The 12288-nt window shown below is 46.0% G+C and overlaps 1 long non-coding RNA gene across 2 annotated transcripts; it reads right to left on the reverse strand.

The window, feature by feature from the left end:
• Positions 1-469: 469 nt before the first annotated feature.
• On the reverse strand, positions 470-12037 carry LOC132692196 (uncharacterized). Of its 2 annotated transcripts, XR_013555182.2 has the most exons (3): positions 11531-12037; positions 10948-11090; positions 470-643 (listed from the first exon to the last, which is right to left on the reverse strand). It is a non-coding gene; the product is annotated as an uncharacterized LOC132692196 (long non-coding RNA). The 2 variants fall into 2 exon arrangements; XR_013555181.1 differs by lacking the exon at positions 11531-12037 and having other exon boundaries at positions 10948-11288.
• Positions 12038-12288: the final 251 nt, after the last annotated feature.

Below are 12288 nucleotides of genomic sequence, written 5' to 3' on the forward strand. Positions count from 1 at the left end.
CCCTCCTTCAAAGCTGTGCTTAAGATTCCCCTCCTTGGACTTCTGGTAAAATTTCGTCACATCAAGTGGTGTCTGGGTAGCTCAGTTGGTTAAGTGTCCCACTCTTGGTTTAGGCTGGGGTCATAACCTCACAGTTTGTGGGTTTGAGCCCTGCATCGGGCTCTATGCTGGCAGCATGGAGCCAACTTGAGATTCTGTCTCCCTCTTTCGCTGCCCCTCCCCCACTTGTGCTGCCTCTGTTTCTCTCAAAATAAATAAATAAACAAAAAAAATGGCAGATCAAATAGATGTATCTCTATTTTTCCCCCCAAATGCTATTAAAATGGTAGGGTGGGGGGAGAGAGAGAACCCTTAAGTGCAAAGAAGTGGGAGGACTATAAAAGATAAAAAGTGACAGAAACTTTTGGAAGATAGGAAGTCTGTATGTAGTGGATTAGTTACATATTGCAATGTAACAAATTACTCAAAATTTAACTTGTTGACACAATAAATATTTATTTCACTCAGTTTTGAGGGTCAGGGATCTCGGAGCAGCTCAGGCTTGGGGTGAAGTTAGTGACCAGGGCTGCAGTCATCTAGAGAGTTGGAGAATCCACTTCCAAGCTCACATACATGGCTGTTGGCAGGAGGCTTCAGTTTCTCACTGTAAAGAAACACTTCATGCTTGTGAAATACTAACTACAAAGAGAGGAGATGTAATAATACAATAGAGAAGCTAGCTGATGTCACCTAAACCAAATAAGCAATGTAACATCATGAAATTTTAAGCAGGCATTGTGTGCCTAAGAACACAGCATCACTTCTGTGATATTTCTGAATATCATAGAAGATATGTAATTGGAATCTAATCACAGGAAAATATCACACACACACACACACACACACACACACACACACACACCCTAAACTGAAAAACATTCTAAAAAGTAACTGACCTATAATCTTCAAAAGTGTTAAGTTCATGGAAGTGTGTTATATGCTTTTTTACAGGTATGTGAGCATACAGGAGGGGCACCTTGACCTAATCCAATGCTAAGATGTCAGGGAAGCCTTTTCCAGGGATATCTAAGCTGATACCTAGAGTTAGCATTGAAAGGGACAATGGAGGGTGAGGAGAGGCAAGAAAGGAGAAAGCAGGTCATAACGTACAAGACCAAGGAAAAATCATTTCATCATATGCCAACTGGTGTGTGTGTGTGTGTGTGTGTGTGTGTGTGTGTGTGTGTGTGTAAATTCTTTCTTTAATATTAGCAACAGTTTGCTCCGTTTCCTATCATATCTAAAATGTCATAGTTCAAGGGAACCTGGCTGACTCAGTCAGTAGAACATGCAACTCTTGATGTTGGGATATGAGTTCAATCTCCATATTGGAGGTAGAGATTACTTTAAAAATAATAATAATAGGGGCACCTGGGTGGCTCAGTCAGTTGAGCATCCGACTTCGTCTCAGGTCACGATCTCACGATTTGCGAATTCGAGCCCCGTGTTGGGCTCTTTGCTGACAGCTCAGAGTCTGGAGCCTATTTCACATTCTGTGTCTCCCTCTCTCTCTTTCCTTCCCCTGCTCACACTCTGTGTCAATCTCAAATATAAATAAAGAATTTAAAAAAAATTAAAAATAATAAAATGTCACACTTCAAAATAGCTTAAGAGGTTATACCTATTACTTTAGTCTGAGAAACGTGCTTTGAGACACACACAGAAGAGTAGAATAACGTTACCATTAATGGTCTCAGTTACTATAATCATCATTTTTTTCAAACACTAATCATTTCATAAACTAGGCAACATTATTTTCATAGCACTCTTAATATATTTCCTTAATCTGTATGTCTTTTATGAATGACATTTTCTAATGACATCAACAGAAAGTGGTACAGAAGACTGAATTCTTTTACAGTGGTCATTTGTTTAGATTGGCCTGATTTGTCAGACTGTGCCTGGTTTGAGTCCTATTCTAGGCCTGGTCCTGGCCACTCACTGGCCAGGCATCCTGAATCAAGTCACTTCTGAGCATCAGTTTCCTCATCTGACAAATAAAAACATAACAGTATCTATTTTATAGGATTGTTATGAGAACTGATTGAGATAATATGTGAAAAACGCTTAGCGCAGTACGTAGCTCCTATAAATATTCAGTAACTCAGATGATCTTTTGCATCACCTTATAGTTACATTTAGAAAAGATTATATATAAAATCAGGTCAAAATATAATGGAAAAAATATATTTAAAGTACTGTGAGAATAATATTGGCCCATTGTTTCTTGAGTGTATAGATCATTTTTTTAATTGATGATTAGAGTGCCTGAACCAATCAAAGGTAATTTGCCTATCACATCGTATAGTTTCCCAGTCATCTTCCCCCTTGATTTTTTGAATCTTCAGCCATCTAGTCTAGAGCGTTCTTCTAAAGAACAGCAGGGCAGGGACGTAGAGATGGTGGTTTCGAAAGCCATATAGGCACCGTAAAACTCACCTTATTGTAACTCTCTGTCATTTCAGCCTCCCCATTTATATATTTGTTTGTTCATATGTATGTTTGTTTGCTTTTTTTTAGCATAATAAGGTAAAACATTTTTTTCTTGTATGTAACAAGAATTATTAAATGCTTCATACTTGTCTCATCAAAGGTAATGACAATCTTCCTACTGTTCTGGCGAAATGTATTTATTGTTTACGATAGCAGTTGGCAAGTGGGAGTGGATAGGGTAAGTGATCTAGGGAATATTTTGCCACCAATAAATTAATCAAAAATATTGGAGGTTTGTGGGGGCAACAATTAGCAGAAATAAAAATAACTGTGGTTTGTTTGGTCTATGACGTTAGTGAGAGTCTGATCGGGTTAATACTTTTTTGTTGTTCTGGGGTTGACTAACAGTTTAACTTAATTTCTCAAGTTCCTTATCTCTAACTATAAAAATGAAAAAAAGAAATTTGTCTATTGTATATTGTGAAGCACTATGTTTTACTATTTATTATAAAGAGTGAAATTGTTAAGTGCGTTAAGTAATTGTGAAGATTGGAGATCATAATACCTTAACTAGTAACATGATTCTACTTCCTGACATTATAAGCTGGATACATCCGTCATCTATGTGCCCCCCTCCTCCAACCACCACATACACATCTCCTTAGTGTCTCCCTCACCACACACATTCTCCATGCTATTTATTAAGAAACATTAAAATTTTTCCAGTATCTTACAAGCCCTGACTATCATCCTAAAAATGATGAATGATTTGATTCATTATCCTAAAAATGCTCTGATGTAATAAAAATGATAGTAGTGATGATAAAAAAAAAAAAGATCACGATGAAATTTCTACTATGGAATTCTTTCACATATCTGATTTGTTGAGAGAAAATTAGAAATGAATTAGAGTTGGGGTGCCTTGGTGGCTCGGTTGGCTAAGCGCTGACTTCAGCTCAGGTCATGATCTCATGGTTCATGAGTTCAAGCCCCACGTTGGGCTCTGTGCTGACAGCTCAGAGCCTGGAGCCTGCTTCAGATTCTGTGTCTCCCTCTCTCTCTGACCCTCTGCAGCTCACGCTCTCTCTCTCTCTCTCAAAAATGAACATTAAAAAAGAAAGAAATGAATTAGAAATAATCTGAGATTTAATTCATGCTATTTCTATAGATTTTAATCTTTGAACTTTAATTTTTGTGGACAAAAGTTTTAATTCTACCAATTGATCAGTAGGCATTTATTGAACATCTACTACTTAGCAAGTATTGTTCCAGGCTCCCACAAAAAGCTTAAAAGAAAATAAGTCCCAAATCTCAACTCATAGTAATACATCCCACATGGTAATTGACAAAGGAGTAATCTAGAGGTTTAAGGTATGGGAACACTAAGTGCCCAGAAATGAAATTTAAAAAGTAAAAAGGAAGAGAATTGTGAGATTTAGAATTATCCCTAAAAGAGATGTTGGAAGAAGTTACAAAGGAAAAGGAATCAAAGAAGGATGGTAATGGGACAAATCTTCTATGGAGAAAGACAACGTTCTATTAAGTTCTAATCTGAAAATGGAGGATGACAATGAAGGTGCTTTCCAACCATAAAAGGCAGGAAAATCACCAAAAAAATACTGCTGAGCCAATAACAATAGGATATAGTACAAGAAAAACAAGTACCTTTATACGGAAAGATGCAGAAAGAAACTCATGTTAGCACATAAACTCCACACCCAACTGTATCTTTGCTCTTTTAGAACACATAATTTTGAGAACGTGTCCAAGCCTACAGGTGGTGGTTTCAGGCAGAAGAGGAGCTTCCAAGTTGAGAGTAGTAAACTGAACTGAGATTTACCACCTTGCTGGTCATAATGCCAAGGGTGATGCTTCCTGGGATTAAAGGAGTGTGTTCACTGACCCTTCCAGGATATCCAGTCTTCAATGGGGCTTTGTAAAAGAATGTTCGCAGTCCCTCTGTTGCTATGAAAAGACATATTCCAATGTTGCATGTTTTACTTATTGGCCCTGACACCTTTATTGTTCATACAAGCACCCTATATTTATGAATACACATAGTTTACAAGCAGGCTATTGATTGGATAAAACAACTTTTCATATCTGGAGTTGTAAACACTACAAACAATCTAAAGCCTTGATTCAAAAGAGGAGCCAGGTAGAGGATAACCCCAAGAGCAGCCAGAATTCTGGAGAGAGCCAACTGAGGTGGAAAAGAGCAAAAGGAGAAGGAGGAAATGAGGGTGACAGGAAATAAAGAGAAGATAAAGACAAGGGCTGTGAAGAGAGAGACATAAGCTTCTCCTGTCCATAAAGTTGTGTGGATAGCTCTTCCTCTCTGGTCTCTGATGAGGCATTGCATGTGAATGCAGAGTCCAGCAGAGACTTGGGGCTCCCAGGCTGCTGCAGCCACGGTGGCCTCATCTTTCCACCTCCACGGTGGCACCCCACCCAGATTCCTTTCTTGTCAAACTTGTTTCCAATCACCCAAGCCCTCTCGTCTATGACCTCTTGGTCAAACTGTTACCCAGGACACAAATAGATTGAGAGTGTCAGATAACATGGTAATTTGATGGGGGAGAAGACAGTTTGAGTGAACACTGCAATACTCTCTATCTTATCCCTTTCCCCAGCTACCTGCACCTTTAAAAGTAAATGTCCTTTTTCCACCTATGTTTCTCTGTGTCTGTAAGTCACTGTGGGCCAACTGAGTGTGACTCATCTCTCTTTTTATTTCTTTGCCTTGATGTGTTCATTCCCTCTGGGGAGCTAACTGGTAGAACAGTTGAGTCCATTCTATTTTTCTTGGAGAAGTGGGATAGCACACAGTTGGGTGATGACAATCTTGGGTTGTGTTGCTCTTTGGGAATCACATAGAATACTGTGTGCTCCGAAGGCAGAGCATTGACATTACATGAAGTGAGGAACATTCTGTAATTACATCTTACACTCAAAGTCATTTCTCCTGGAACTAATATCCCACTAATACAAATATATGGTATTCATCACATGCTTGATGCCTGCTGAGTCTCTGAAATCTTGTCCCCTGAATGTCACTGTTGTCGGTCTCTACCTCCTGCCAGAAATTCTCACAATTGCTGTACAGGCTATAAACACACTAGAGAAGAAGTAGTTTTTTAAGAAGCTAAAGCATGACCATGAGAGTAATGGCATGATGCACAGCTCACACCAAATATGCACACCACCACAGCCACTTCCTCACACCCCTAAGTACAAAGATTTGGGTGAATGCTCTCAGTAAAAATTACGCTGCTTCAATGAACAGGTTAGAGATAGACTCCAAGGTGTGGGTAAGAAGTAGGGGGTGTTACCTGTTAAAGAAATCTTTATTCAGAGGTTATTATGGGCCAGGCACCACATTTTGAGTAAAGCAGCCACTATGGATAGAAATAAACCAATCATCTTAAGAAGTACAATTACTCTGCAGGTTGATTGGCAACTCCTGAAAGCTTTCTATAACATTACAGCTTTCTCTTGCTAGCACCTAACTTTATCTCTTTTCTTGAATGGGAGAGAGGGGAATGGAGAGGTTAGACAGAGGGAGCGAGAGATACACAAACGGAATCACCTTTCTATTCAGGGATTTACCAAGCACCACGGGTTGCTAATGATTCCAGGTGAGGGCATAAGAACTGAGGACGTGCGCTCTCTTGAACTCTTTCCCCGCTGTTATCTTTTCATAAATTCTGTGTATTTGACTGGGCAAGTGGGTTTAGTCAGTACTTAATGTTTAAAAAAAAAAAAAAATCAGAATCGGAAACAGGCAGGGCCCAGGCGAGGGGGGATGGGAGTGCGACCTGAGCCTGGGATTTCAGCAGGACAGCTGGCCGGGGCAAGCGCACGGGCTCAGCCTCCCGGCCAGACCCCCCCACCCCCCACCCCCGCCCCTTGCGCCGCCCACCGTGCGCCGCCCCTCAGGCTCCAACCTGGGCTTGCAGAGCTCCGGCTCCACTCTCTACCCGCCCAGCCTGCCTTTCAGGGTCCATCGGGAGCGCCAGGGCTGGCGGCCGATTCCCAGAGTCGACCGACCAGCCTGGGTTCTCGACCCTGTGGGCAGCGTCCCCTCCTAGAACCTCAGGTACTCCCACTAACTTTGCTAAGATAGGAAAGGCTGCTCCAGACCTGTATACCTCAAGTGTAAAAGGAAAGGAAATTCGCTTGCGTTAGAAAGCTTAAACATCAGGCCACTCAAGGAGAACGGCAGGTTCGATAACCCCCATTCTCCCCGCCTCCACCCACCCTCAGCCGCGGGCGGCTCAATGGTCCCTAGGAAGTGGATGCCAGAAGGGTCTGTGCATTGGGCCGGGGACGTAGCCGGGCAGCTCCAGGCGCGGAGCTCTCTATAGGTCCTCGCTCCCAGGATCGGATAGATGATTCATTTTTATATGTAACGTTTTACCCCACTCTATAGCTCCGGCTGGTTAATGTTCAACCCTAGGGCTTCGAAAGGCAGCTCTAGGGAGGCAGGCAGGAATGACCCACTCAAGGTATATGGCCGCTCGGGAATGAAGGCACAGAAGCCCAAGAGAGGGTGAGGAGAGAAGTGGTGGGGGTGCGGGAGGGGTCGCTGCTCCGGCCTGGGCCTCCTTAAGCCGCCTCTGAGACTTCAGAGCAACCAGCGGGTCCGCTGCCGAGGCGCAGCAGGCGTCCCCGAGGCGCAGCCAAGAGGCTGCGCTCGGGCTGGGCCCCGACCGCCCACGACGCCGCTGCTGGGGTCGGGAGCGGCGCGTGCGGGGGCGACGAGTGCGCGGAAGCCAGGGCGGGCACTTTGCCCCAGAAGGACCCCGGGGGCGAGTCTGTGCTGCCCCAGCGTCCGGGCTTCGACGCTCGCCAGCCTGCCGCTGCCGGTTGGGGACGCCGGAGGGAGGTGGGTGCGCGGCGGCAGTTGAGGATTAGATTCCGTTTTGTTGTCCCAGGGGACGTGCAAACACTAGTGCGGCGACACGAAAGGGATCCCCGGAGGTGCGTAGGTTGCCTTCTGGGCCGCCACTTCTCAGGGTGCCTCTGAAAATATCGTCAGGGTAATGCGAGGCAGCACGACTTGCCATCGCCCTTTTCCCCTTGTTGCAGGGCCAAAAAAAATTAAAAAAAATAAAAAAGAACATTAAGATAAAGCAGCTGTTCTGGTCAATAGAAGGCGGTGGGACACGGCTGTCCCCGATCCACAGTTCAGGCGCTTCAGTGAGGCCCAAGGCGAAGCTACCCTTGGGGGCAAGTTCAGGTAGAGCGGCGGCACCTAGAGTCCTTCTGAGAGTTGGGCCACGTGGCTCCCGCGGAATCCATGGGTCCAGAAAGTCCTGGTCAGATGTCCAGACTGCCATCCCTTGGAGCTCAGAGGTGGAGCGGGCAGAGGTGGGGGGGGGGGAGGGGTGCTGCACGGGAAAAGGAGGTTCCGAGCTGGGGAGGGGAGCTTCATGCCGTGGAGCAGCAGCCTAGAATTCCGCAGGCGGGATTTTTTTTTTTTTTTTTTTTTTTCTGTCAAAGAAACAAACAAGACCCTGCCTCATCAGATAAGAGTGGCTCCTAAGATTTCACGGATTTTAAGCGAGGGGTGGAGGCGCTAAGGTTAGTAGAACACTGCGAATGAACATCGCCCGAGGCCCGCAGAAGAAGGGTTTTAATTTCCTTTTTTTTTATTGGTTTGTTTGATATTATATTATTTTCTAACAAAGTGACCTGTCGTCTGTAGCCTTGGGCTCTGGCCGGCAAAGCCCCTTCCTCGGCACTGGGGATGGCCTGCAGGGTCTCTACCTCTGTCCACATCAGCGTCCCCTACCCTCCCACTACCCGGTGCCCGCACACTTCCTGGTGAAATCAGCCAGATACACTCGTCCGTAACCAAACGCAAGCAGCCGCGTTAAGTGACGACAGAGAAGGCCCCGCTAGTCCATCCCGGAGGACAGAGAAAGATACCATCAAACTTCAACTGGGTTCAGCAGCCCCACCCCGAAACCCAGAGAAGCGGAGTTGAGGGGGTTGTTGACACAAGCCGAAGGGGGAAAGAGTCCAAGAAGTGGGTTGCCACTAGTCTGGGATCCGCGTCACATTGCATGTGCTGCCCCACTGCCTTCTCAGCTGAGACAGTTCTAGGTCCCATCTCCCCAGAGGGACGAGGATAAAGGTTCCTGCCCAGGACCGCGTGCCAGGGGGTCCCGCGCTGCCCTGCCGCAAACTGTCGCAGAAGACAGAAAGGCCTTGCTACTTCTGGACAGAGGAAGCATTGGTCGAGAGTCCTGGGGCTCTAAGGAAACCACCCCAACCAAGCCTTAGCCTTGCTTAGTATATGAGGTCCCAGCATCAGCGGACCATTTTCTAAGTTGATAGAACAGGAAAAAAGCAAGGACAAAAAACTTTAGAATGGGTAAAGAAAGGAGAGAGAGAAGATGGGGGGGGGGGGAGGAGAAAGAGACAGGGCAAGGTTGGGGTGGGGGACACTTTAAACATTTTTGCAGGAAGAACAGGAGAACTAGGTCTGGAAAGATCCATCAAAGTCAGAGGGTGCAGACACACACCCGGCTCAGGGAGGACCAAATCAATGAGTCTCAACTTCTCTTAGCCCTTCAGAGAGAGGAAAAAAAAAAATGCAACCCCCCACACAACCTTCCGAAACCAAACAACTTTACCATACATCCATTAAATGGTTTTTTTTTTTAATGTTTTTATAAAGAGGAATTTAGATAGTTCTTTTAGTCACTTTTTTTGGCTAGGTAACTTAAGCCTCAACTATCTCCTGTTTTCCACAATTGCCACTGAACTGTTCATACGTTGTTACAACAGAAGTAGCAATGATTTTTTAAAGGCAATTAAGTAGAATTACATACATCTTTAATGGTATATTTTATGTTTTCCAGGCCTTCTCTAATCTTCAAACAAAATCTAATATCAACATTTACATAAAATGCATAAAATACTCAGAAGTGAATGGAGTTATGCATCCCAAACACAGTAAATTCTGGATTCTATCTTTCCAAATAGAAAGTTAACAATGAGAAGGCCTCCCTTCGTGGGGGGTGGGGGTGGGGGGATTGGGAAGCAGGATGATAAACTTTTAAGATGAGAGTAAAATGTCCCTGCTTTAGTCTGCTAAAACCTGAAAAGGAAAATTAGTTATGTATCTAAAATCAGATTTCTACTTAACCCATTATTATTTTTTAAAAATCTCTTCCTCAATTATCACTTTCTCAAGTTCAGTTAAAATGCAATTGTCAGATTAGGGACACTGGGGAAGGAAGGATAGTTTTTAAAAATTCCTTCTGAAAATCTGCTACAAGAAATTTCTCCCGTTTACTTCAAGACCTCTCCTCTCTCAATCAGCCACGTCTCTTGCTTTCCCCCTGTGCTTAGATTAACTGCTGCTTGCCGGGGGGTTTATAAATCAATCAATAGGGACTCTATATTCATAAAGGCCTCTGATCTGATTACACCCTCTCCCTTTTTTCTCCCCCTCTCTAAAAAATTTACATCGGCTAGCCTGGGACTCCCAAAGTTGCCTGCGTCGACGGAGAGCGGCGGGCGGGAGGCTGGCCAGCCCCGGGCGACGGCGGCGAAGGCGCCCGTGGATTAGGATGTGGATTGCAGGACAGACCTTTGTTTGGTCACATTCGCGACGCGGGGTGGGGGTGAGGGTGGGGGGATGGGGTGGGGGTGGGGGTGAGGTTATCCTCCTTGGAGAACGCGCCAGGTTTTTATAGACTCTCCTTAAAAGAGTTCGCTGCTTTTCACAGGGTTAATTTATGGGGCTTTCGAGGAATACTGGGACTTTTAAGATGCTCTTCATTTTTTTCTCATTATTTTTTGTTGTTGTTACACTCCTAAAGGCACTCCCGGGTTTCAGCACCTCGCGGGACAGGGGTGGGGGGTGGAAGAAAGAGCAGGGCCGGGAGGCGAAGGGAGGATTTACCTACAAATCAAGACGCCTACACGGCTCAGGTTGCCCAACATTGTTTTTAAAATTAGATTTCTAACCAAGTTGCGGGCAGTAAAACTCAGATTGAGGACCTGGAAGGAAGTTGAGACAAACGTGGGGCACATACACCTTTTCCTAGGTCTCCGCCAGTCTGAATTCGCTACTAGGGGAATGAAGAGTTTGAGGCCTCAGGAATTTTAAAAGTTTAAAAACCGAGGGCAGGCGGGAGAAAGGGTTAGAGTAACAGGTGAGGGGTGGTTGTTTGGGGGGAGGGGGGAGGGGAAAGCCCCGAGACCGCGAACTATCAGTGTGGGGTTCCTGCCCCAAGCACCCCCCGCCCCAGCCTCTGGGCGCGCAGAGGGCTTAGGCCTGCGAGGCCTGGGCTCCTGGGGGTCAGACCTCCGGCTCGCCATCTTTGGTCCCTAGCGGAGGCTGGTGGTGTTCATGCTATAGATTACCTTAAAGGTTCCTTTAAGCGCTTTAATACACAACTAGCTCAGAAATCATTAAGAGACCTAGAGAAGGAGAAAAAAGACCCTCACACTCACCGGTAATAAGTGTTGACATGCAGCAAAAATCGATTGAGTGGAACCGAGGTGGTGGCAGTAGCGGTGGCTGAAGGGGGGACCCGCGTGGGAGCGGGAGGGGCGAGAGGACCGACTCCACTGGCTCAGGAACTAGGCTTTTCTCACTTGAAGGGAAAAAGAGGTGCAGAAAAAGGTTGGCGGGCGAGCGGGGATGGGTGTGGGGAAGAAGGGGGGGTGAGGAGGGTAATTCTTCTTTCTGGAAGTCCAGGGAAAGGAGCTGAGGTGGGAAAAAGGGCTTCTCCTCAGTCCCGAGTCTCCGCCCCCAAGCCCGCACCACTCAAGTTGGGGATGAGACAACTCTTCCCAAACCTCGACTTCCATTTTTGTTTTTTGCAGACTGATTGATTTCCTCGAAATAGAGTTCTATTTCAGCCAGCAAACTAGGCCCAGGTCCGCCTCCTCTATCCCGCTCTCCCAAGTCACTCTTAGACCTGCAGGAGACGCAAGTCCTCCCAGCAGGTCTCGTTAGCGTTTCCAGCCCCCATCCCCAAATCCCCTCTCCCAGTCCCCTCCTCCCCCTCCCCCGTCGCCCCTCCCCCCATACCGGGCGGAGCTCGGGGAGGCCCGGACCGCTGGGCTCCGCGGCTCCAGAAGCCAAAGTCCGCCCGTGGGGACCGTTTTCCTCTCCACTGCTCTCAAGTGAACAACAAGGACGGAGGTGACCCTCGGCCAAAGGGCTTTTATCTGCCCCCCACTGCCGCGTGATCCCTCCGTAGGTTAGAGGCAGAGCTTAAAAAAGAAAGAAGAAAGAAAGTTAATGTGCATTGAGCACTGATCTTAAACCGGGGACATTATCTGCGATCTCTTTAAGTGGCAGCAGCAGTCCTATGCAGAACAAAGACTCAGTGTCCGAGGCTCAAAAGCTTATAGGTAAAGTTTCAGTTAGATAAAAGTAACCTAAGCGCAAAAACACAGGTTTTCTCGGCTCCAGAAAACTCCGGGCTACTTTTCACTCCTTGTTCCCTAGGGTTGTGTTTATCCTCACCCGCCGGGGGGAGGACGGTGACCAGAATAGCAAAGGACCTCAGGATTTACCCCTCACTCCCCTTCCCCCAGCGCCTCGGTAATGAATTCCTTCGGACTAAGTCGTATTTGCTACGATTTGTTACGAAATCGAATTTCACATTAAAAAGAAAAAAGCTGAAAACCACCAACAAAGGAAGAGCGGGTGCTTAAAAGTTCTTTGAAACACTCACACGGACCTCATTCCCCGTTTAGATGTCAGAGGATGGGAGGGAGGGCCAGGGTTGTAATTCATCTTGATTTGCTTCATTGTCCCGCAGTTTGCAAACTATAATCCTG

The sequence above is a fragment of the Panthera onca genome, chromosome B1 (assembly GCF_046562875.1).
Source record: "Panthera onca isolate mPanOnc1 chromosome B1, mPanOnc1 haplotype 2, whole genome shotgun sequence".
NCBI classification, from domain to species: domain Eukaryota; kingdom Metazoa; phylum Chordata; class Mammalia; order Carnivora; family Felidae; genus Panthera; species Panthera onca.